This window comes from Amblyomma americanum, chromosome 4, assembly GCF_052857255.1.
Source record: "Amblyomma americanum isolate KBUSLIRL-KWMA chromosome 4, ASM5285725v1, whole genome shotgun sequence".
NCBI classification, from domain to species: Eukaryota; Metazoa; Arthropoda; class Arachnida; order Ixodida; family Ixodidae; genus Amblyomma; species Amblyomma americanum.
Window position 1 is genome coordinate 103,654,762 of NC_135500.1, and position 5,151 is coordinate 103,659,912.

General features: G+C 43.1%; 1 non-coding gene across 1 annotated transcript; it reads left to right on the forward strand.

Moving 5' to 3' along the window:
• Positions 1–3,210: 3,210 nt before the first annotated feature.
• On the forward strand, positions 3,211–3,396 carry LOC144130688 (U2 spliceosomal RNA). Its single transcript, XR_013314181.1, has one exon. It is a non-coding gene; the product is annotated as a U2 spliceosomal RNA (small nuclear RNA).
• Positions 3,397–5,151: the final 1,755 nt, after the last annotated feature.

Here is a 5,151-nt window from a genome sequence, read left to right on the forward strand (position 1 = left end):
TTCCCGAGATGAAGCTGACGCCCACGACAAGTGCTACAGGTGCTACAGGTAAATTTTTAACTGCTAATTTTTATTTCCGCCTCCCTGAAACATCACCAGTACAGGCATATGAGAACAGGTGAATTAGCTTAGGCCAGTTCTTAGGGCCAGTATTCTTACTTTATTCCTTGAGCAGTGGATAACAATATTATTAAAACAATAATAAAAATGAATACATTATGCCTCCCTCTTTGGAACCAGGTAACACTTATGATATTCCAGAATATCTTGTCATATTAGAGCAAACTGTAATCAATGTTTCGTTTGATATATTTGCAGGCGCACAACTTGCCGAGGCGATGCTGACGGCCACGACAAGTGCTACAGGTGCTACAGGTAAATTTTTAACTGCTAATTTTTATTTCCGGCTCCCTGAAACATCCACAGTACAGGCACATGAGAACAGATGAATTAGCTGAGGCCAGTTCTTAGGGCCAGTATTCTTAGTTGATCTCTTGAGCAGTGGATAACAATATTAATAAAAACAATAATAAAAAGGAATACATTATGCCTCCCTCTATGGACCCAGGTAACACTTATAATATTCCCGAATATCTTGTCAAATTAGAGCAAACTGTAATCAATGTTTCGTTTGATATATTTGCAGGCGCACAACTCCCCGAGGCGATGCTGATGGCCACAAGTGCTACAGGTGCTACAGGTAAATTTTTAACTGTTAATATTTATTTCCGGCTCCCTGAAATATCACCAGTACAGGCATATGAGAACAGGTGAATTAGCTGAGGCCAGTTTTGAGGGCCAGTATTCTTACTCTATCCCTTGAGCAGTGGATACCTCAAAGGATTCACTGATTTTCTGAAGCAGTATAAGGAGGTGTTGAATTCAGGTGCAAACCAAAGCTTTCTTAGATCAGCTGTGTAAACTGCCAGGGGGCCATTTTCGGTAAACTTTTCTGGAAAAAAGTTGCACATTAGAATCAAGTAAGTATAATAATTGGGCAACAATGAAGTATAACAGCAAATGAACGAACACCCGCCAAATTATAAAAAAGGAAACGGGAGATATTTTTGGGCGTGCCTGGGTTCTCTGCTCACCGGGATTACTATAGTATATGGTTGGCTAAGAAAAGAAATTCAAAGAGTGACTGACTAGAGTGTTTCGGGAGCCATTGCCAATCTCTCACGGAAAATAAGAGGACTGATCTGTAGCAGGCAATGTGCGGTATGGAGGAAGAGAAGCTCAAGAGAGGCCCTTTCTTACTGAGTTACACAATAAAAAGTGTGCTGAAAGTAGCATGTTTTTGTAACGACTACTGGGATTCTTTGACCGGAGGCACAGCCAATAATGTTGAGCGTAGCATTGTCTTTTCCAACATTGTCTGCTGTGCATACACTTGAAACAGTGGCCAACAAGCAAGGAGGAGCACTCATGTTCGGCTTCAAAAAATGTGACTTAAAGGCCTCTCAAATTCTTTTCTTGCTCCATCTTGTGTGGTAAGGCCCGATATGGCAATAAAGGCATTCATGCTCCCATTGAGCAAGAGACGTATGCGGGCATAGCGAAAGGCTGTGCACATCACTAATCATCCTATGCCTACCTGCTCCAGTCTGCACTGCTGAAGCTCTGTGCTGTACAAAGAAGCGAATATCCTCTGTAAAGGGGTAATGATACAGGCACGAGGCATTAACTTTCTTCTGGAACTTTGCACTGCGGTCGTGATGTGCTCAGGAAACGTTCTGTATTGGTGAAGCAATGCATAGATCGCTGGGACATTTGCATTTCAGGTTTTAATTGCCAAAGTGCTTGCCTGTGTTTAATTTGCTATATTTTTATTAGACAGAAATGCAGTGAAGTGGTGTACAGTATTTTTTTCGACAATGGTTTTGTTGACTCCGCCCTGGCTTGCGTGTCTCCAACTGAAGCTGATATGCATTGTGGTGAGTGTTGAATTTTTCTCGATCCATTAGTGACCAGTTCTGAGATTGGTTTTGTTTCATGGTGATTCAGCCCCGCCTTCTACATCTCCAGAGGAACTTGCTGTACCTTGTGGTGAGTCTAGTATTTTGCTCATTCCTTAGAGACCCATTCATCCAGCAAATTTCGGAAGAAAAAACAATTGTGCAATTGTTCATCATAAAATGAATTTCCAACTATGCTGAAAAAAAGCTCTGTGACCTAATAAAATTAAGCACACATGCTTGTTTTGATTTATTTGCATCATTTTCTTTTACTATGAAAGCTTGTTAAATCTAACCTGAAGGGGACTGGAAAATTGTTCGAATTAAGCGAAGTTCGAATTATCGAATGGCAGCAGGAATGAGCGGTCATTGCGCCCTATTTAACGGGCTGAATTCTAAGCAGTCACACCTAGACTAATTATCACAATCTAGGCGCTACTATAAGTTCGTGGCGGGCAATTTTGAGAATCAAATTCATGCGGTCCTGATGGCAAATAAATTTATTGGCCAGTTATGCACCAGAAACAAGTACTTGAATGCATACGCGTAAGCAGCAAGCTTTAGTGCTAGAATATAGGACACTATTTATGCTCTAAAGCATGTTTATTTATGGGGTAGGGTATTCAAAATTAAAAATAATCTGTGATGTGCATTTTCTTGTGTTCCTTCTGCTGAGACTCCATCAGCATCACTTGGAGCTTGCCCAAGAGCTCCAGTGCAACGTCAGAGTTCTCATTGGCAGAGAAGTAGCATGCTGCAACATCGAGTGCCGAGACTACATCACATGCAAGTAGAACCTAGAAAGCTTTGTTTCCTTTTCTCATTTTTTACTGGAAGAGCACTGTCCGCATCCTGCACGATGGGCGAGTTACAGAAATTTTGAAGTCTGCTACAGTGCAAAGTGAATACTCCTTAACCATGGTCACTAGACCTGTTTTGGTTGAAAAAATTGGGTGCAGCACGGGAGACTTGGGGAGGCACAAAAACGTTGCACATCTTCTCTGCACGCTCCTGCAGTATGTAGCCATTACTTGCGATGGGCGATGAAGCAGAGCTGTTCCTACCTGCTGCTTGTCACATGCATGTCGGGCATAAGGCGATCATCTCCAGCACTGCACCCAACTTCTGCGTGCAGGGCAACACGGGCCATGACGGAGTTCATGCTTTGCTGGGTAGCCGACTTCCAGATTTCTGCAGCCCATCATCGAGTTATGATCATGGTTTCCGAGTTTTCCAAACTGCGTTTTATGTCAAAAGTGTGATGTCTTCTGACCTCAATATGTGCAGAGGACACTACTCAAGAATATCTGATACGGGTCCTACTTGGACCCAAGGTATTAAACTTATTTTTGAAATGCGGCGGAGTGCTTGAAGCTTGCTTCATCTCCGCCACGTGTTGGCTCGGTATTGCACTGCCTCCGGGGTCGGCCCACTAAAAAAAGGCTCCTGCTACCCTGCCACTAAACACACTTGATACCGTGAATGGACAGGTGAGCATGTACATGTTTATTTCAGTAGCAAGTGATTGCAAGTTGCATATCGTACTAAACCCATTTCGTAATAAGTCCTTAAGACTGCTTTGTTTTGTTGCATAGGGGTGCATAAAAAAATGCTTTCTTTCCTGGAAGCACAGCTGACTATTCTGTTGGGTCTGGCAGCTTTTGCATAAAGGCACACTAGGCTGGCTACTGTCACTTGCCACTGTCATTCGTTGATGAGAAAGAGGACGAACAACATTGTTCTGGCATGTATGTTGCTGCAGCCACAAGATGGACTGCCTCGGGGCGAACATCGTGACTGATGCCTAAGTGGCCATTAGGTGGTATTTTGGCTTCCGGCAATGCAAAGGAGAGACAGTTGCTGTTTGAATAAAACTTCTTTCTGGGCGAGTTGGTGCATTGTGAACCTAAAAAATGTAACAGCCCTAACTCATGCGTCCACAGAACGAAAGGAGAAATACGGGGCACAAACGCCGGCTGTCAACGTAAATTTTATTGATGGAAGGCAGGCACCTTATAACGGCGAGGAGCAGGTGGGAAAAAAATGGCAGCGATACAGCTTGGGATAACTACAGCATCGTACAATGCACACGCTAACAAGCAGTATAAGAAAATCAATACATACCAAAACACGCACAAAAAATAAAATTTCTGGCCGGTTGTCAAAAGTTGACCTCTGGAGCAAAGAACAATAAAGAGTGGTGCTAATGCACCTACTGCCATATTTCTTTATATGGTATGCTTCCAGGCTGTCATGTGCTGTCTTGTCGGCACTCTTACCGAGAATCTTGGTCTCTGAGCAGAGCCATGCACCCTTTGCACTTCCTAACCTGCATGCTTAACCAAATGTGCGTACTTGTACTTTAAATCACTTAAATTTCGGGTATGCTCCCCCAGACGTTCCCCGATGCACCAGCCAGTTTGGCTGACAAAGATTTCCACATGTCAAGGCAATAACGTAGACCACTCATGTGGAACACTTGAACTGAGTTTCATGTTTTACCTGGCATCCACATTTTATGGAACTGAAGCGATTTAAAGGGGCGAGTACATAGGTTGGGTTGTGCACTTTGGTTAGTGCAAAAGATGCATAGCTTGGTTGGGAGAGATGAGGATTCTCGGCAATAGTGCAGACAAAATGGCGTGTCAGCTTTGAAGTATACCATGTAAAGCAGTAGGCGCATTAGCAGCCTCTCTTTATAACTCTTTGCAGGGGATGGCGGCTTTTAGAAGTGGCGAACAAAATGAGTTTTTTCCTTTGTATTGGTTTTTCTTATGTTCCTTGCTTGTGCTTACATTTTTTGTTGTTATCCCCGATTGTATCGCTCCCATTTTTTTCCCATCTGTTCATCACTGCTACAAGGCGTCTGCCTTCCATCAATAAAATTTCAGTTGACAGCCAGCGCTTCTGTCTCGCATTCCTTCTCTCATTTTGCGAATGCATGTGTTAGCACTATTATATTTCTTAGACAGTTGTTGTGGCTGGTGCCGCAGAAATGTCAAGTTTGCGTGTTGCAGGCACGTAACCAAGATTGTCAACACTTTTACATGCAGCTCATGTATTTAATGCAGTTTTTGCCATCTCCAACCACGTATTACCTTGCGATGTGGAGAAAAATTTCCATGTGGACTGACAGACAGAAAAACTTTATTTCTGCAAGTGAGTTTTAGACCCTGCTGGGTCCCTGGGCTAC